The sequence below is a fragment of the Thunnus maccoyii genome, chromosome 3, assembly GCF_910596095.1.
Source record: "Thunnus maccoyii chromosome 3, fThuMac1.1, whole genome shotgun sequence".
NCBI lineage: Eukaryota > Metazoa > Chordata > Actinopteri > Scombriformes > Scombridae > Thunnus > Thunnus maccoyii.
Window position 1 is genome coordinate 3,968,723 of NC_056535.1, and position 22,607 is coordinate 3,991,329.

Consider the following 22,607-nt stretch of genomic DNA (forward strand, 5'->3'; position numbering starts at 1 on the left):
GGCAGCGGCATAAAAACAAGATAGGATTATGTCAGCTTCTGCCAACTTTGAGGCCTGTGAACCCCAGTTTACCTGATCTTTCTTTAATTGGGATTCAAGAATGGAATGCCCCATGATCTTCAAACAAACATCTAAACAGGTCTGTTCTGGGGATAATTTGAATCTAGAATATGTCTTTACCACATACAATATGTCAGGCAGATATGCAAAGCAAACTATGTGCTGAGAGCTAGCTGTTGGATCAGCCAGGCAGTGATGTTTCAGGAGTGTAGAGAGTGGATCCGGTGGTGCAGCTGTGCAGCAGTTAGGAGTTGAGGAGGAGGTGTCTGAGGATTGGTAAGACTTTGGCAGCTGAGCCAAAGTCTATAAAATGAACATCTTCTTCTTCTGAACTTTTCTCTAGCTTTTTACAGTGTGGTACAGCTATTTGTGCCAGTTTATCACTTCTGTAGCGTTCGCGTTCATATAAAAATATAACTTAAACATACCTGAAACCCACAAAATGACCACGGTTTATGAGAATTCAATGCAGCATTTTCATTGAATTGATTGATTTGTTCAGTTAATTTAAAGAGCCATTCCAACAATTTTACACATCAAGATCATTTGACTTATCATGGGGAGTGCTACTCAGTCTGTGATAACGATTGTATAATGTTTTCTGTGGTTCTGGAGGAGCTTTGTCAAGTTTAAAAAAAAATAGCCCCCTGATGATGTCACAGTGATGTCATCAGTGGTGTCAGTGGTTATCTCACATTTGGCTTGGAGACAACAATGTTTTTCATCAAGTCTGGGTCACAAATTGGGGGCATAGAGTTTCGCAGACATGGGCATCGCACACGTCCTCAATGTTTGTAGAAATACAATACTAAATTCCTAGCATATCCCTTGAGTCATACAGTGATAAGAACAGAGACAACAACACTATCCACGTGATCCAATAAATGCTCTGTACCAATGTTTTAGCATACACAGCACAGTAGAGTGTTCAACAAACTCTGATTCACAATGTACAATCACGGACGGATGTAATCATTCTCCAGGAACAGTTATTGTCAATGTCTATCAATGAAGTAATTGCATGGTAAAACATAAAGTAAGATGGACAGTGACTGCAGAATCATTCCCTTTGAATTAAGTATACAATGTGAAGAAATGAATCAATTGCCTAAACTGTGCATTAAAGGGTAATTCCTGTTTATTACATAGGTGAGAAAAGTGTTATCATAACTGATAGGTACATCAAACCATGTGAAAATAAGACATTGATTCACAGATATACTAACAAATTATTTGCTACCATCTCTATACCTTTGTATCAATGAATATTTTTCATGTTTGGGCATATATCTCAGAAACACACCATATTTATTTAAGGTACACATTCAAAGAACACGATTTTGGCAAAATATCAACCTGAAGAGGTTGATCATGTTTTTTAAAGACCACCATCCCTTACAGGATAAAACTACTAGACTGATTGACACATACAGTATATAATGTATAATGAGGTACATATTGTTATATCCCATAATCATCAGTTTACAAAGAACACCAAATGCCGAATGGAAATAGTGTACACCTCTGAAAAGTACACAGTACTACCTAACACTCTTGGCGCTTGCATAAGGAGTCTTTCACATGGATCCATTGTTACACATAACTGTACAGTGTACAGGTTGAAATTGCTCAGAATGGGCTGTGACCACAAAGCGTAGGGTTACAGTTCTGACACATTTACCCAACGTGCCACACACAATGACAGGGTTCAACGTATTTTCTCAGACAGGGTGGCATGAGTATGAAAGGAGACCAGGAATAATTGTCTTTTGTAATAATCCTCACAAATGATCAAACAGGTCACGATGGTGCAACAGAATGAATACATAATACTGTCAGATTAAAAAGTCTTCTAACTTGGAATCTTTAAGAAAAGCAGTTTCTTTCTACAAACTCTGACCTTTAAGAGCAACATTTCATCATAATTGTGCTGAATCATCAGCATTGTATCATCAAACTGCTCCTGCAAAGCCTCCACATCCTCGTAAACAACTCCAGCAGTTGCATGAATGCAGCAGGGCGTTGCTTTTTGTCCTGATTTATTCAGCCCAAGTGAAGAACACCTAGTGATGTGTTCATGTGACAGGTGGAAAAAAAGGAGGCACTTGTGCTTTGCAGGCTCCTACCACAGACAATTAAACACATGGCTGTTTGGAGTAGAGCACACAAGCAGGTTTTACTAGTGAGGACAGGACTGTGCTGGAATTCCTGAGGTGTGCACTAAGTCGGCAGTAAAAACACTCCACGTATCTATCCAGGACTCCCACACACAGGCAGCCCAGTGTAAAGTGGTCATGCATCCCGACGGATCTGTCACCAGATGCTTAGTGTGTCCCACAGTTGCTGACGGCCCTGGCCCAGCTCTTTGTCTGCCTGACTGCTGCACAACAGAGCAGATTCACATTCCCCACATCCACAGGCAGCACTCGACACTGCTTCTGTGGGAGAATACTTTATGATGACCTGACACACATTTTGTCTCCTCAATTTGTCATCCAGTGAAAGGATGTTCATTAGCTGTGGATGGGAGCTATTTCCAATCTGAAAAGCAGAAGCAGAGAGCATCTGGCCTTTGTGGCGTTGCAGACTGCAGCCAGAAACACCGTTCAGTGTCGGGTCAGGCTACATTTAGCCTACAGTGTGTGTTCATTTAGAGGGATTGTCTGCTGTGCTGTCGCTGGGAGCGGGTGAGGTGTAAATCAAACAGGGGCTTCCTGCTCTAATTCACAGTGAGTCAGAGCTATCAGCACAGCCTGAAACCCCGATAAGATTCCACACTAAAGAGGGAAAATGCCTTTTGTCATAACAAATACTCCAAGAGAAGTCAATACTCCAGAAACATTGTTTCTCTCAAGGCAAGGCCCAACTCTTCATCAATATGAAGGTCTGTCCATTACTTGGCTTTCGAAAATTTATTGGCCCTAAATCCATTTGCAAGAGACAACACACATTCCTGAGCTGATTTGTTACTCAGGGCAACAACAACTCACTAGAAAGCATAGAGGAATGGCCAGCTGAGAGGAAAATAGAGATACATACAGATAGAGAGGGAGGACGTGGTATTCACAATACACCTTTTGCAACTGCTAAAATCTTAAGGTTGCTATTGATAATTAGGATGATTCTTGTGACCATAATTTCTATTATTAATAATAACATGGTACTCATCAAAGTTATTCTGGGAATGCTAAAAAGAAGACTGACTGGACAAGCAACACAAGCAGTCAGACAATCATACAGATATTTGAAAGAAAAAGAACAAACATTAACGTTAAAAAATGTTAAGCCAGGCCACACCATGGTACAGAGAAGTTTAGCCATGTGAAATAGGTGGTGCTAAAAGCTTGGTGAAGCAGTGACTATTTGCTGGTTGGCGGACTACTACAGCTGGCAAGATAACTGCTAATGAGCTAGCCAGCAGGGAGCCTGCTAGCTACTGATCATCACAATAGCTCTCTGTACTAACTCAGTTAGCAAAAGGCCCTCTCTAGAGCCAGTGTTTGTTCATTCAGGGCTACTGTAGAAACATGGTGGTGCAAAATGGCTAAAGTGGAAGAGGACCTGCTCCCTATGTATATGTAGAGGGCTCATTCTAAGGTGATGAAAACACAACAATTCTTATTTTCAGGTGATTACACACTAATTGAGAAATACGCATGAATATTATTTTTGATTTCTGCCAAGTCCCTTCCGCTAGATGCCACTAAATTCTACACACTGCACCTCTAAATCAAAGTGCATGATGCAATAGCTAATAAGCTATGATAGAGTCCTCTGTTTTCAACTGTCTGGATCTGCGTTCCCTCACAGGTCAGCTATGAAGATGCTACCCTTGCCATTGGTCAAGGGTGTGTATACACAGGTCAAAAGTTCAAAACTGAATTTGAAGCAGTAGATCGGTGTTGATTCACTTGTTGTGTGAGTGAATACGCAGATCGCAGAGATTCCGTTGAAATTGACTGATATATTGTAAAAACTACAATATTTCCACAAAATTTTGTAGTTTTTACAAAGTTTTAAATACTGCTTCGACTGGGCCTTTACCCAAAATGTCTGCTATAAACATCCATTACAGTTTGCACCAACTTGGTGCAATACTATAGTTGTACTATTTTAACTCACGTTTTACAGAACAGAACTGTCGGCTTGTTGACAACCTGTCTAATGGCTCTCATCTGTTGTAATGATGTCAGCAATGATTTTGTTTTTTACAGTATTATCATAACCGATACAATTGCCAAAAATACAAAAATAAGACCCAAGTTGCAATAAAATGGAATTTGCCTTTATGGCAATAGGATCTACATGATGGCTACAGCATATGCTTGAATAGCAGTAATGGTGATGAAGGCTATATTGTATTTCCAAAAATAATAATAATACTGAAAACAACATTAATTTTATTTATAACTCACAATATGTTTGTAAATGGTTCAATATATATTGAAAGGGACCAAAACTGTGTATAAAAAGAAATATATTTTTGGACATTTTAATATGCCTAGTATGGAAACATAACTATGGAGCTTAGCTTTAGTTCAGGCAGAGCACTGAATTCGCGTTTGTTTCAGTTGATCGGTCTCAGCTGTTTATATGCTTCTCAATGACTGGTAACATCCAATCACATCCATCTAGGCGTACACTGCAGACATTTCAACCTGATCATGTCACGAAATCTAACTGCATAACCATTTGCTATAAATGGTCATTCCTTGATGTAAGTGTCTCTGACTGAAAAACATTTTTTCTGAATGTACGGCCCTCAGTTCCTGACGTGAGAAACATGACAAATCACACGGAGATTTTTTTATAATGATTCAAAGGACCAAAAAAGCATTCTGGGACTATGAGTAACCCTGCTTGCCATTGCTTGCTGGTTTTACTTGTGCATGTATGCACTTGGATTAAACCCTGTGAGCGTGATTCACTTGTATCCAGTGCAGTCTGGTGGAAGTCTTTTCACAGCGTAAATAAATCACCTTGAAACTGAGCTGGTCTTGGCAAAGCCAAACAAGTAGTTTTGATTGAGGTCTAAAGTAATGTCGCAGTGTGTGTGTGTGTGTATGTCACAGCAGCAGCACAGAAGCAGACTGCATGCCACACAGTGAGACAGCACTGGGATCCGTCATCAGAACCATTATCCTTTGTTGTAGCCAGACCCACCAACGTCAGGCGATGAAAGTTCAGGTTAAAGTGCACTCGGCTGAGAAAAGCTCTCTGCTCTCTGCTTGCTCAAATCCCCAAATTAATTTGGCTTGATGGGACGGAAATGTTTGCATCCAATACAAGACTGCATGTCTCACTGTGCCGGGACCTTGAAGAAGAGCTGTTTTAAATGCTTGATTACAAGAGAGCACAAGTTCATTTCCAATGACTTACATAGCATAGTTTTGCATTCTTATGTAGAAAATAGTTTTAAGCAAAAGGCACTAACTATCATCAGCTAAAACACTGCACCTACTACCACTGTCTGTACCACTATTATGTAATTCCTATTTCTCTGTGTAATTCACTCCATGGTCTCAGATATTCAGATTCATGATTTTAAGTTATGTAGATCATTCTTTCCCTTTCTAAAATTATTAAAATTATTTTTCTCTTTACTTTAAAATGAAAGTGGGGAAAGTTTAAAACAGTTCCTATTCATTAGTTTTATAGCTTCATTTTAAGTATACTATTTAGTATTTATTTCAAGAGGTAGCAGTATTTTTATGAAAGCAAATAAGTGAGCTTTGTGGTTATGGTTCAACCTAACTTTTGAAAGCATTAAAGTTCATTCATGGCTTTGGAAAAAGGAGCTTGACCAAAATAAATTAATGAATAAATAAATACATTAAATGAATCTTTATGAATGAGGAGATAACTACGCACAAACAATCTGTAGATTCAGAGTTTACACTCCTTCCATTGATGAAGACTGAGATATGTGATTGAAAGCCTTGAGTTCATCCGCTCTTCCTCATGAAAGACGCAGTGCTAGAGTCATGGTGAAGGGACTACTCACAAGGCTAGTTGGTGAACTACTGTAGCAGGCTAGCACAGTTAGCACTGGGCAGTTACAATAGCTCTCTGAGCTCCTTTCTTTGTTTCTCTGTACCTTGCTGTTTACGCTCTCTTGTCAATTTGTTCTTAGGATTGGGCATTTCATTCAATAAAGAGTTAAGGGTTAAATAAGCTCAGAGTTTGCTAACTTATAGTTAGCTCTGTATTCCGCTTGTAACTTCACATTCCCAAAGCAGAGAAGTGCCTGAGGAGGAGCCTGAGATGAAGTGAGGGATTATTGGTCAAGTGTGCAGAAGATACAACAGCAGGATACAGATTCACACAAGGCTACAGTTAATTCCTTCCAAGCATCATAGCCAAACCACAAACACAGGAGAGACCACCCACAAAAATGTTTCTCATAACAGCTCCAATCTCCACTGATAAGCTGAGAGCCAAGATAAATAAGAACACACTCCTCTGCCAGCCTCGTATTTTACACTGTAAATATTGCAAAGGAGTGCAAGGCAGTTGGTCCTCTTTTAAGTATGCCACAGCCCAACTAGCATTACATATCCTCAGCTGTGGGCTCGTCACAGCCAGGGCTAAAAATCCACTTCTTGAAGCTTTCCGGAAATCTGGTCCAGGGATCAGTTGAAAGTGCCCTGAGATAACTTCTGTTGTGATTTGGTGCTATATAAATAAAAAATTTACTTGACTTGACTTGACTTGAAACAACTCCTGTGTATGACCCTGCTCTTTACACTGATGCATTGTTTGTTCAGTAGGTACATTCTTAGACCACATCTACATTAGTTAATATGTTTTCATTTTAAAACCACATTTTAAAACAAAAACAATCTCCGTCCACACAAGCGTTTTAGCACCATTTCAGAAATAATTTCCATCCATACTAACACGCCTGAAATCATGTAAGTGGGCATGCGCGTACTGGTGTAGACAGGAAGCAGATTGTCTACCCTGTGGTTGGTTGCTTAGTTGCAGACAATACTATGGAGGAAAAACAGCAATAGCGAAAAGTAAGACCAGAGATTTCTTTGCTTGGACCGACAACAAGGTGGAACTCTTACTGAAAGTAACACATGAATATAAGTCATGAATGATAAGACTCAATCAGGAAGTGAACGTGGGTGCCTGTGTCATCGTTTTCCGCCTGTACAGACTAAAATGCAATCCCAGAATTTTTAAACTGAAATGGGATCAACAGCATTTTCAAAGTCTCCATTTTAGGGGTTATGCAACTTATGCATTTCAAAATGTAAACACTCTAACTTCCCAGCACTAGTTTGGTGGCTTGTTCAACAAGCTAACGTGCAGGACAAGACGTGTGTTCATGTTTGTAAGTTAGATAAGAAGGAGAGTTTAGTGGGAAAGCTAATCTGGGTTGTTGTTGTTTTGTGTAGCAGGATGCTATCGGGCTCAGTGTGACTGTCTGCCCATGATAGAATGCTGATGATACGGCTTCATGCAAATATGGTTTAAAATGAAGAAATTTGATTAGTTGTATGGAAATAAATGAAAGGTAGGGGGCACAATCATGGAACAAAAAAGTATAAAATATACATTTCTCCCTTGTGGAGAACACGGGACATGTGATTTATAGAGCAGATATGTATGATGTAGTAGAATTTTTTTTTTATTTCAGTTGTTTCACATTAACTGGTGACAGTCACCTGAATGCGTCAGTTGTTGCTTGTAGTGACAGCAGCTTTTGAGAACATTAAGAGAAAATGTAGCTGTGTGTGTAAATGCTTTACTAGTCCTACTTTAATATTTCAATAGGTTCTCATATCCCTCACTTCATCTGCAAGACTGAATCAAAACAAAGTTTCACATTAGAAGTCAGCAAGTGAGTCAGACAGTGTAGAGAAATAGGGTTCCATGTGAAGTACAGGAATATCTTGCTTAACTGAACCACTGACTTTAAGAGCAAATGTTGATCACGATATTACATGTCATTTTCATTTGTGTAAAAAACAGTTAAACAAATACCTTAGAAGTTAAGAAACCCAAGCCAAGAGGTGCCCTGCAAGAAAACTGAGTCCTTATAGAAAGAGCTGCACACCCAGACTGAAGAGCTGAGGAAAACACAGAAGGCAGTGACAGCAGAGAGGAACGTGTACAAAAGTGAGACTGAAAAATTGGGGAAAGAATTAGCAGCTGTGAAAAACAGAGAAACAGTCTGAGAGCAGCCAAGAAGACAAAAAGGGTCAAGCTGCCGTCTAAAGACAAATCAAGCCAGTCCCACCCCTTCCCTATCTCCCCAAGGCTCCAGCTGAAGACTGGAGACAAATCAAAGCAGTTCCAGCTGCCACCAATATCCAGTGAGGAGAGGATATCGCTCTTTCTTCCAAGATTTCTTCCCCATATCCTTACATACCAAAGATTTGGGGAGTTTTTCATTGTCTTTTAGAGAGCTTGGGTTGGTTCTTTGGTGTAAAGTCCATTAAGACATTATGGGTTATGCAAATAAATAAAATAAAAGTTATATTCATCAAATTCTTAGTGATTTTTGTCAGTGTAACAACATATATTGATAAAGTTTTAAAAAGCATGTTGCCTTTTTATTCATATATACTCCAGTAAGCATTATTTGTGAATTATATAAATATGACGTGCATGGAATGAACTGAAGAAGAAAATCCCCAAATATTATGAACCTTCATTTGTAAGATGATGTATTTTATTAAAAAATGCTTTTTTAAAAATGTATTCAAATGCTACTTACATATTGCAGGGATATACCACTATAAATTACTTTGATGTGTTATATCGGTCTGAAGGTGTTCTGGTTTGTTGGCATGCGCATTCTTTACAAGTCATATAAATTGATGGGGATTTCTGATTTTTGTTTTTTTTAAATCAGTCAAAAATACCTATCAGTCAAACCCCACACGCTCTAGCCTGGATGCAGACCTGTGAATTGTGAACATGTCAGATTTTTTTTCAAGGATTCAAGTAGCTCTGGAGCGCATTGATGGTTGTTATATTGCAGACGCTTTCAGGTAAAATAAAAATTTGGGGTAGTCTAACACGCGAAAGGTCAAACCATGGCCAAAGTATGACTGTTTTACATCTAACATAGAAATATGTCAGCTTTCAAAATAGCCATACATAATTCTCTTAAACCCATTTTCTTCTTGAATCTTGAATTTAGGTGTTTGAACTGTCTGTGCACATGCTAAACCCCTAAATTCATTATCACCTCAGATGTGTACATGTTGAATGGATGAAACAGATCCTTGAACCCTTTTTGTTTATCAAACAGAGAGCTTGGTAAAATATCTGTCACTTCAGAGGGGAAAAACCGTCTAGCCATTCTTGAAGGGGAATTAACAGGAAACACAAAGTCTTGTGTCGAAAGACAACTGATGGAACGGAAGCAGAGTTGTGCTTTGTTGGCCGGTCAGGTGTCATTTCTCCTCTGACCCCAGTGAAAGCTGGAGCTTTAAGACAGCTCACACACCTTCCATGAGAAACAGCTATAGTCACTCTGATCTTTTTTTTTTTTAAATAATTCAATACAAATGTTTCTGTCATTATCTTATGATGGAAGCTCTGCTTCTACCAGCAACATTATGCTTGAAAACCTGAAATGAAATAGCTTTCTATGCACATTTTGTGTGTTGTGTTGTATTCTAAACTTTCATCATTCTGTGAATAGTTTATTTGAGCTACTTTAAACTGTTAACAGTGATGTATCACACAATATCTGGAAAGACATGTTGCTGTTGAAAGTTCTGAATGCAATTTTACAGTGCCGAGTGGCCACCAAAAACTAAATCCCAACTACCTTCACTGTATTAAGGTTTTTGTAATTTAGTTTTTTGGGTTAACTCGTAAACTGACCCTTTAAAAAGTTGCTTAAAGGAGTTTTGGACCTTTAGTAGTGCTATGGGGCAGTGTTTTAATGAGAGAGTCACCGTCTTGTTTCTATTGTGCATGAGGATGCACATGCACATGAGCACAATTCACATCCAGCTATCACTTTTCCACTGATTCACAGTTGCTGGCAGTAAAGCGCCAACAAACGTATTAATGTGCCCACAAAGGCAGTGAGGAACAAGACATGGATATAAACAATGCACAATTTTTGGCTTTGCAGATGTTTTATTTGGAAAGAAATGAATTCAGCATGTTTGTTATACGATATGGGCTACACGATGTGCAAACATAACTTTTCTTTGTTTACAAGAAAAATCCACAGTGTACCTTTAACTCTTAAATTTCAGTGGTTTCAGTCAAGAGGTTTACATGTTTTTCATGTCCTATCATGATCTACATGATGTTTTCAGGGTACAAATCTGTGGAAAATTCTAATTGCATATAATTTGGGGCTTTTAAGCATACTGAATATAAATCCTTTAATTTCTGAAACACTAAATCATTGATTGAATTGTTGGCTAGCTTAAAAGTAATTGCATTTAAATACACGTATATTGAGTCTGTAAATTATTTTGTTCTGGAATCAGCCTATAAAATACCCATCATACCCATAAAGTTTTTAAATTACATTATGTAACACCTCCCAGGTGACTAACAACTCCAAATTCCCAGAAAAAATACAGAGGACCTGACCAATGGTAGCTACAGCCCTGCTGAACATTAGTTCCAGATATCAGCTGTTAGCCACATCAAACCAAAAATATCAGTATGGGATGTAAAAACCCTGTCTTGGATCAGGTCTAATAAGAATCAAACCTGAAGTTTAAATCCCGGCAGGAGGATTACAGTATTATTTTAGTGATATTACAAGTGATGAAATACAGTATGTTTAAGTGCAGTGAGGTTGTACAGACTAGACTTGTATTGACAAATGAGTATGACTGGTGCTGTATATGGTAAAATAGCATATACAGTGTATATAATATGATATTAGGAATTTGTGTAATGCCAAATAGTATGAAACACTGGATCTCTTACTCTAACTATTTTTAGTGTGTGTATACATACTGTACTGTATGTGTACATCTGACAGTGCTGTCTCCTGTGGCATTCTTCATGCATGACTATCTTCAGGGTTGTATTCCCCTACTGTGATTATCGCTACTTTGCTGGAAGCCTCAAGCTTAATACTGTTGTTAATAGTCTCACCTCCTGAGAATGTACAGGATGAGACACTGCAGGACCAGCAGACTGAGGTTTTGTCAATGGGAAACGTGGGAATTCCCTGCAGTGCTGCTGATGCTGAGGCATTGTGTTTTGTTGTTGGCTAATTGACTCATAAAAGCAAAGGCCTCTGAATAATGATTATTACCCATATACCAAGACAATGAGCAATATCCACCATAATGTGGATTATAAGAGGAGAGCATCCATGACTTTTCACTTTCAAGCACTGTCTTGAGACAAATGACAGTATCATGAAATAAAACGACGATTACTTACAAGATCATATATATCACACATTCTCTCTCACAAATCTCTGCAGTCATTTATATGTTCTTGGTGATGTTGCTGAAAGGTAAAAATTACTTTTTGGAACAACTTTTTGATAACTTTTTGGTTTTGGTAATGCACTGACTTTTCATCCAGTGCTGCCAGTCCACTTGTTCCACTCGTTAGCTTCAGTTATATTTTGAAAGTGAAATTGCCAACACAGGGAGCTCCAGCAAAACAAGACAGGGTCGTCTGGCCATAAAGTTGAACCTGGTTCACCATTTGCTGCAATGCAATACAGCGTCATCCGGCAAGACACTGTGTTAGCCTGTCACAAACATGCAAGCGCACATTCCTGGTGGACAACTTTCGACTTCCTGGATCATATTTCATAGGGTACATCTCAAGTCTCTTATTTGATATTTTCTCGCTCCTTGCTTGAACCGGAAGTTGTTCTGGTCTGCCATCTTGAAGGCTGTCTCAAAGCTCTTATTTCTGCTTTGAGGAGCGAGGAACAAGGAGGATCTCTGAGGAGCCATGAGCGAGGACACACGAGAACAGCCTTCACGGATATCAGTTATTGATTGGACACTGCAGCTGATCGCACTGATCTGATACATCAAAACATCACAGCAGTTTCATAATGGAGTGAAGATGGAGTGTTATTTCCCCCATTAACTCTTATTATGGATAAAATCAAAGTAAGGGAAAGTAGGAGAGTCTGTCGGCAAGAAACACATTCATATTTTACATCATTTATCATCATTGCCATTCAATTATGTGAAAATTCCTGAGCATCGGGTTTGTTATGAGTTACATAATTTCCTTTTTCCCTGAAGCATTTTGCCTAATAAATCATTTCCAGTGCTCAAAAGACACTCTGATCATATTCTGGTTTATTAAATAATGTATTCACAATCAGAATATCAATACATACAGAGGCAAATAAGTAATATAAACGCATTCTGTCAGTAGAAATGGCTCATGTGCCTCTGACCAGGACACAGTATAAATACTGAATGCAGGTTTTTATTCATGTGCAGGTGTTTGTCAAACAGGTAACAGAGAGAAAACAGCTTCTCTGGCAGTGATAACTGCAGCTTTATTAGTATTAGCACAGCAATATTAGCATATGTTATTGTGCTTACTGTATCTAATTTAAAGTCCCCCTCTACTCAAAAATATGTTTTTCTTCTTGTACCTTTAGTTGGATGTTTGAGCTTCATTGTGCAGAATGATGTATGTGCAGAGTTTGTTTTCAAATTCATCTACTGAAGGAGGAAAGTTTCTCTGTGATCACTGAAAACCTTTGAAATTAAAAATATTTGCACATGCATAGATTTTGAATTTTTAAATTAGGGAGGAGTAGATGTGATTTTACAACTGATTTAGCTATTTTAAGGGGATTTATACACTGTTTCATGTTACATATTTAGGCTCTTTCATTGGTGTGACAAGGCAAGCAGTTGGGTTGCCATTTCAGAATAAGAGATTTTTCTGTCTTTTCCTTGCTGGCATTGTGTGAATGCAGCACAACATGCTAACTGTGAGAGATACTAGCATGTCAACGTCTCCAATAGTTGTTACATATTGCATGTGAATACCAGAATGTTATCATGAATGCAGCATAGTAATATGTTGACAACAGTCGACAGCATGTTGGTGTAATACGCTAACTGTAAGCATGATATCATGTTAGCCTCTCCAAGATTTAGTATGTATTTAAAATACATGTCTATGTTAATGTTAGAATGAATACAGCTAGCATGGTAATATACTGACATTTTGCTAGCGTTAGTGTAGTATGCTAACTGTAAGCATGTAGCTTATAGATTATCTAAAATGACCACTGCACAGAGTTAAATTAAGTAGCAACTTTCTTCTTCTGGTGCCACCCTCAGGACAAACTTGCCCCTCAAGTGACAACAATCTTATCTGGGGAGTGTGCAAGATTATGAGATCACCCACAGGTTTACTGGGAAATAAATACTTCAAAGTATCAAAATGAAATCAATTTTATCTCACACACATAATAGTGCCAAAGTACTTCACCATGATAAATAGCTCCAAATTCTCCCTAAGAGGCCATATTTGCATCCTAACACCAACAAGCACCAGCAGGAGCAAAGTCTTACATAAATCAGCCTTTCATCTTTTCTGTACCTCCAGATAGTGATCTACAGCATCTACTGTGTGCTTCGCATCAACGCAATAATGAGCACCGGGAATGCCCAGACAGTTCAACACAGCACCAGGCTTACAATAAGAATCAATATAAAGCTAAGTTTCTATATAGTCTGCAGCTCAGTACCTGTTTATCCCCCATCACATAGCAGAGTTCCTTTCATGATGGGACCCCTACCTCTTTGTCAGGTTGCAACTCGAGCACTTCACTTGTGTCGTGTTTCACAACCACTTAAAGAATGCAGAATGCTGACAAATCAGTTAGTTTCACAGATGCACTGGCATGATAAATGACATTTGTAATTGCTTAAACTGTAATATCATTTTAATGTTTAGTCAAAAAACAACACTGTTCATCCCTTTCCTATTTCTTTCAGACACAAGGAATGCTAAAGAAAAAATTCTTTATATTGAACCATTAATGGCTGAGAAATAAGTTGTTTTTTGCAAGTATGGGATATTGTTGATAAAAATGTCTTTTAAAGAAAAAGTAACAGCTAGCACCCACATGTGCACACAATATGTACACACAGCTCTACTGCAGACAAGTAAAACAGAGATGAGATAGGCTCAACCCGCTGGGATATGAATGAGTGCACAACAAAAGCTAGAGGTACAGTATCTGGATATAATGTGTGCATTCCATGTATTTGTTGGTGTGTGGTGAGTCGGCAACAGAGACCAGAATATCCTGCATTTATTCTGTAGCAACAAATTTTCTAGTGTAGGAGGTGTAATACATATTACCTTGTGTTTTCAAGTCACTACTTTTTAAACAGTTAATCAAGGCAACAGCCTTAACAACCTTAAATCTTTGCTTATCAGTGTTTTTATATTAACAATGGATCAAATGACAAATGAATTACAACCTGACTCTGCAGTTCCTCTCCACTCTATTTAGCGTTTTAGCCTCTTTTAGTTATTTGTTTTGGTTTTCTGCAACTTTCTGCCTGCAATTTTACTGTGTTTGTTTGGTCTCACTCAGTCAACACTGTTTCTAGCAGCAGCAAGGCATAGTCTGTTTTCAGTGAAAAAAGTTGTGATAAACCCACTATACACTTACCCAGCACCAACAGACAAAATTAGCAGCTAGCTGGTGAAAGTATTTTAGCACTGAGCAGCTAAACAGTGGAATATCTCCTTCAGTAGCTGATCTAGACAACAACAGAGCTAAAAGGACAGTGAATATTGGACTCACATTCATCAAGTGGACACAAACACAACTCCAAATGAATGCTAATGCTTCTCATTACACAGATCAACTTTCTAATGTGATTAAATGTCTGTACAGTGTGTTCTGTTGCCCTTAAGTGGCTGAAAAATCAATGAATACTGCTTTAACTAAGTGCTTTGAGTTGTCAAAACATAACAATAAAAATATTAATCATGCTTTTGTTGCCATAAGTGGATACTTTAGGGAAAAGAAATAAAATACGTTGAACTTTAAGTATGAATATTGTGCAACTTTGCGGGTCTGTTGATAAAAATCATAATATGGACAGTATTATGTTTCTTTCAAAAAACGAGTAGTTATTAGTAATTAGTAGTATATAAACCGTCCAGTCAAACACATTTTCTCATTCAAGGGAATGGGAAGATGTGTCCAAACTTTTGACTGGTACTGTATATATATCGCCTATATACTACTATACTGTATATACACCACTATACTGGTCTGGATTAGGCCTCAATCCACAGAGCCTGGGTCATAATACTGTAAGGTCAGAAGCCCACACATAATTCGGACTACAAATAGACAAGATATGGTGTTTCTCCTTCTATTTATACCATATTAGGGATAGAACTGGTGCTAGTAGCAGGTGATGGATTTTCCAGACTCTGCTTTGGAACAGCGCTGACTGAGGGCCTGGGAACAACACATTTCTCTGAAAAATAACAAACCACCTCCCATAAGGGACAACCTACACCTTCCTGAAACACTTTGTTATCTCATTTATCAGAAATGCCAGCCTCTTAGAGGTGTCTCAGTGCCGGGAAATTTGCATATATATAAGGTTTCAATCTTGCACTCACACAGCATCTTAGGATAGGATAGCAAGAGTGATTTTCCTTTCTTTTTATAATCAAATTCCAATCCAACTGAATCCACTGAAACTTAATTATTGAACTGCTATAAACTTACCATGCCTACCCCACCCTGAGGAGTGCTGTCTTGATGTCATAACATGACCAACAGAAAACTGTTACTGTACTGAGCAGTGTGTTTATGGTCAATCATTCTCAAATGGGTCACTCATGAAGCCTAAGGCATGAACCATATATTTACATACTGCTGCTCTGTCATTGATGGACACTGATTGATATTTACACATGATAAGGGCATGGACCAAATGAGTTTCTCACTAGGAAAAGATACAAGATCATTCATCATAACAGTTGGAAAAACTAGGTCATAACACGGGACTGTTAATCACATGTATGCTGTATTTTGTGTCCTTACCAAGTTACACATCTGCACAGAGATTTGAGATCAAAAACAGTTTATAGTTTTTCAGAATTTCATGTCTCATTTTACCGAATAAACTATTTAGATGTAATGATCACATGGCTTTCAAAACCTCTGCAGATTGACGAGGGTGTTCAGAAAAGAAATTCCCGGCTGTAATCATCACAGCAAACTCATTATATGTACGAGCTTTTGGAAGGAGAGCAGAGGGAATTACCACAGTGCCCCAGGGGTTGAGACAGAGCTGATAATAGCTGTACTGCACTCATCATGGCATGCAGTGAGTAATTAACAAGCTACCTGTAGTTTCTTGCTGCCTTACAAAAAAATGTGACCACCTCTGAAGGTCAAGGTGGAGAATCATTTTCCACTTTCTGTCATAAAATCATGTACTTTTGATACGTTCTGCATATAGTTTGATAAATGAGATTAAATCACTGTGTTTGTGTTAATAACAGATTAGGAAATGAACCTGATTTAAAGCTGCCCTAATAATGTTTTTTGCATTAAATGGGTCAAATGACCATATGAAAAGGGGTCACATGTGACCAAAATACTATATACTTATCTCCAAACAGCAGTTCCCCTCAGATATGCAGTGCTTTTAGCTTCTTCTACTGAATTGTTTTGGTTTTCTGACACATCTACTGTGTGGTTCAGTCTCACCACTCATCAACCCTGCTTCAGCAACAGCAAGGAGTTGTTTCAAAAATAAAAAATGGTCTTGCTACCTAGGTAGCACTACACTACACTCCAGATATTACACATATTTTTCTTCAAAACATAGGATAAGAAAGATATAAGCCCCCACTTTAGTCTCTTAGGTCTATCCATTTAGAATCTGTATCTGCATAAATTATCAGCTTGTTGATTTCTTGTTGCATGCGTTTGGTTCAAACAGATGATGATCAGTGTGTTCATGGACAATCCATGAAAAGTGCTGCCTTAACCTTGTCACACTCTGTGCCTGAACTTGCAAAAAAAAAAAACAACTGCTGTTCCTTTGCTTAAAAATCACAAAGACGAAAAGTTAGCGTGAGAAAAGGCATGTGTGGTGTGAGATTGTGAGATCTGTGTCAATTGTGTGAATCTCACAAAGTGTGAGACTTGGCAGCTCTGGTGTCTGCTTGATAGGCAATCGATTGCCAACATGTTAGCCACAACGTCTTTATATGGCATATGTATTTGAAGTACTGTATGTGTTTATTTCTTTGTTCTTCTGCCCCCAAGTGGCCGAAAAAACAATGCAGTTTTAAAGCCCCTATGTGTGTGATTTAAAAATTGATATAAATTTAAAAAATCCCTTTTTTATAATTGGAAACCTATGTTATCAAAATAATTAGCAACATGCTAAAATAACATAAAAATGGTAGACATAAAGGCTTTAAAGTAGCAAAGAAACTATATTTTAATGTTGAGATGGGACATAACACAGGTAGGGAATTAAATATGATATCTTCAGAGGAGATGTATTGCCAGTATGTTGTCACCCAAAATTTGTGAAGTTTTAGTGACCCTAATTCACTAGAAGTAAAAATGAAGAAATCTTGTAATAGTAATACAAGGAAATCCAAAATGACAACCTCTTTGTAGATGCTTTGTTCTCAGAGGCTGAAACATATCTTTCTCAGCTTTGAGCTTCATCGCTCAGGAGTGACCTGTGTCTGATTTAGCTGACCTGAGGATCAAAGCAGCATTGCGTACCTGTGCGAGCATCACTTGTTGAGTACAAAGGCTCGTGCTGTCAGACCCGACCCTCCGTGTAGCTGACCTGCAGCACCCAGGCTGACTCAAACGTGAACCCACCCAGCCTCAACAAACACACTGCTGGACAACTTCAAACACAGCACTCAGCTCTGAACTTCATTACCTCACATGAAAGACAAAGATTCATCTTTCCTTTGAGCCAGACATTTCGTTTGATGCAATGCACTGACCTATATGGGCACAGTGCAGGTTGGAGGTCTGTCACATTACATCACTACAACGCACTTACAGCATGACACAATTCTAATCTCTTTGGCTCCTACAATGATGTAGCTCTTATAAAGTAGTTTGACAAAACTAACCACACTTCACTATGGATATATATGGGGGAGCTCACTTCCGAATGTTTCTGTTACAGCGGCTCTTATGAGGCAGTTACTCTTCAGTGAACCTGGGAAGCAAAACAATTCAGAGTTGGAGGAAGGTAATTTTTCTCACTTAGCCAGGGGGAGAAGCGTGGGGCTTCATGAAGCACAATGGGGGTTTGAAGATGACCTGTCAAGCCACTAAAATCCAAAATAGCACTATTTTTTTAAGTCAGTGGAATGCACTTTTCCATGTCTAACAACATATGGTCGCTACAGTATACAGACACAACAATAAATCAACTGATTCTGTAGATACTTTTTCTGTTTTACTGGTTACAAAGGCAAGTGAAGTGGATTTAGAATTTGATTTGCCAACTTGACTTTTTTGCTGCCGGAAAGAACTTTAAGCTGTTAAACGACACTGTCCCACCCAGGGGACACTTTAGCCTCTGTAACTTTGGTTCAGGATCACTTACTCATTCTGACTTTTTGGTTGTAAAATTTAAAGAGCTGCCTTTCAAATGAGACCACAGTTATGAACAGTAACCTTTTTATTTTGGCTACATTATTTTCAGGCTGATGCACAAAAATAGGGGTGCTTGGTAGGTAACTTTGGCATTTCGCTGGTTTTACTGGTGAGAAGTCTTAAAGGACAGGTTCATAATTTCTAAAAGTCTGTCTTAAAACAACAGTCAGGTTTCCATATGAACACTGAAACAGGTTTTCCTCAATTAATCATTCCTCATTCATACTGGCTATTAAAAGATCCCCTTCAAATATGCTTTCAATGTAAGTGATGGAGGCCAAAATCCACAGTGTGTCCACATAGTCAGTTTGTGGAAAAATGCATTTAAAAGTTGATGTGAAGCTTACATGAGGCTTCAGCAGTCTGAGTTAGTCATATCAAGTGGATATATGCCTCATTTGCAGTCTTTTTAGCATCAAATTCCCTCTTTGTGTTTCCTCAGGCAGTGTTTCCCTGTTGAGCTGCGGTGGAAGTATAGTAACAAAAAGAGAGACTTTGGCACTAAAAAGACTGTAACGTTGAAGGATATCTACTTGATTTGAATCATTTGCACGACTGAAGCTTCATATTAGCTCCAGATAAACTTTTAAATACATTTTTGCGCAGAAGGAGGACTGTAGTAGAGTTTGTACCCCATCACTTATATTGTAAGTGCATTATGAAGGGATCTTCTAATGTTCAGTATGAACAGGAGGAATGATTACAGCAAGAAAAACATGTTTCAATGTTCATTTTATCACCTGACTGTTATTTTAGGACAGACTTGATAAATTGTGAACATCCTTTAAAGCAGCAATCATTTTTTTAGAAATTAATTTATTTGGCTAGTTGGGGTGCAGTGGAACTGACTATGACTACTACCACTACTGACTATTACCACATTATAAATTTGTCCAGTATTCACTCTCTTTGTAACTCAGTTTTCGCTGCATTAACAGCGTTTTGGCCACTGGGAACAGCAGAATATCGCAAAACTGACATATTAACACTTTATAACTTACCAACATGTTAGCAATAGTTGCCTATTTATACTTTTAGCAGACACAGAGCAACATTAGCATTTATTTGGAGCTGTATTTATGGGGGCAGCAGAACAACCTATAAACACAATACTATCACGTATAAAGTGGTTATTGTGAATGTGTCAGCCAATTTACATATCCATTATTTCTGGCCACCTGATGAATGTAAAAACAATATTCATTCTCCTTTTAGCTCTGTTTTGGTCTCTACCAACGTCTGAGAAACATATCTGACTCTTTAGCTGCTAAATGCCTCAAATGAAGTTGATGAGAGCAGAGAGGCTGAAGCAAAACAGTTAATTTGTGTTAAACCAAAACAATTAGCTGATATATTGTGTAATGCCTTTCCCATCACACATATTGTGATCCATTGATGAGTGCAGCTTTAAATCGGAGAACAGTAAATGAACACTAAGTGTCAACATAAATCAAAAATTAAAAAACTGTAATCACTATTGTAATAAAGATACATAGTTTACCCATTTGTCTATTATATATAAAATTATATTTTTTTATTATTTTGGTTATGTATTTATTCATGGGAAGTTTAACAATAGACAGAATTCTGTTCATGTGAAAAACATGAAGCTGAACCAAACAATGATAAGCTACATGTCAACCAGGTTCCCTGAAGGCCGGAAACAAGTATGTTAAGGTATGATGGAGTGAGCTTTCAAGTCTTTTCCCCTCTTTTTAACTGTCAGTGCCGTAGGGAAAGTCAGTGCTTGGTATGTCAGGGAAAGTCTCTCCCTTCCTCTGGTCATATATCCATGTACATAATGTATTGGCGCTCATTCCTCTTGGTTCACACGATACCTAATCAGTTAACAGACAGGGCTTTACATGTTCCACTCCTTTCAGTGTGGCATGTTTATGAAGCACAGAAATGCAAAGCCTTTAGGATGTGTCAATTTAAAGGTGAAATTAGTTATGTTTTCATTGGATCTTGACCATAATTTGTATTCATATATTTCTGATCAATGCCAGTCACTTGTTTCTTCAATTGCAGCTGAGATTTCAAGTTTTCTAAACAGCCAAAGCTGGACTGGCTCTGTATCTTCTCGGCAAATGCTTTAATATCCTCTGGCCCCACAATGAACATTATTGCAACATTTGAAAGATTCTGAAAAATATCAGTACTAATGTGAAGTTGGACTATGGATGTATTAAGAGAGCAGGATACAGTGCAATGAGTTGAGCTGCAGTCCAAAAAGCATTTTTCTGATAAACCATCATTAAAATTGTTAACGTGGAGGTCTCAAATGGTCAGGAATGTCAATTACTCTTACTCATACTTACTATGACCTTATAAACCATTGAGATTTAATATCTCAAAACCAGAAGGAGAAAAAGGTTTTTGTTATTTGCACTGGGTGACAATGGGAGGCACTACATTGGTGTTGAGTATACAGTTTTCTGAATAGATCCATGAGTGAGACAGGAAGGCAACATTTTATGTAGTTAAAGTTGCACTAAGCAATATTTTATTATTTATTGTTTATTATAAATTAACAACAGATCAAATGACATGCATAATGTGAAAGGGCTTGTAGTGACAAATCCATTGAGAACTCTGCAGTTCCCCTCAGCTCTATGGAGCGTTTTAGTGTCTTTCAGCTTATTGTTTTCGTTGTACAGCCTGTAATGTTTGGGTTCAGTCACATTGCTCTCATCAACCTCATATCCAGTAGCATCATTGTTTTGTTTTGTTTTGTTGTTGTTGTTTGTTATTTTATTTTTTTGCAGAAAAGCTCTGATAAACCCACTGCCCAGCAGACAGAATGAGTGATTAGCTGGTGAACACAGTGGAGCATTTAGTAGCTACAATGCCAAATGTTTCGTCAGCCGCTGGTGGAGAACAAAACAGAACTAAAAGGAGAATGAATATTAAACATACATTTATCAGGTGGACAGAAACATGACTTGAAATGAATGATGACTGACTGTTGTTTGCTAGCACGTTCACCATTACAACTCAACAGTCAGTGTTGTATTTTCAGCTAATAGCTAATATTAGCTCACCACAGTATCAAATTTGCCAACATTTAACAAACATCCAGTGGTACTCTCATCATGCCTTGTTTTTTAGTTTATACAGGAGTAGAATACAGAGATGAAACTCTGAAGGTGAGACAAGCTAACTTTACTTTTTTAGCTTTTACTTGCTAGTCACTTGAAATGCTTTTTGCTTCAAACAGTCTGATATGTTTTTGATTACTGAAGCTGCCATTAGCTGACACTGCTTGCTGATATTCAAGTTAAATGTTATTGCTCATCAAAACATCCAATCTATGTGTCCAGTCTAGTTTTTTCAATATTGCTCTTAAAAAAAGCCTCATAAACACCATATACAGACTATCATGGATAGGTAGGATTTTCAGCTGAAAACATGGATAGCGGTAAGTTGACAGTATGTACAGAAGGACACACTGATGCTGTAAAAAAGTTTTTATCTATACATGGTTATTGTCTGTTTTTGTCCACTACTCCTGGACATCCTCCCTCCATCACTGTGTGGAGGTGGAGATGGAGGTGGAGGAAGTGTCAATTCAAACTCATGTAAAATCCAGTCAGACTGTGCTGCATTTGTATTATTGCTTCAGGCAAATGTGTTTGACCTGACTGGATATGACAAAAATATATATAATATTTAACCTGATTCCTCTAACACATCAGATTTTCCATCAGTGAATGCCACACATGCTACACTTTAGTGTTTTAAACCAGAAATGCAAATCTTATCTTTCATGTTATCTATTTTTAAATAACTGCATTTTTAAATCTGTGTACCTTTCCACATATACTGTATAATTAAGAGGAGCGGTGGGAGCAATTATGATAAAAATGAGGGGTAATTTTCCATAACGGGCCTCTCCAAGAAAAATACTCCA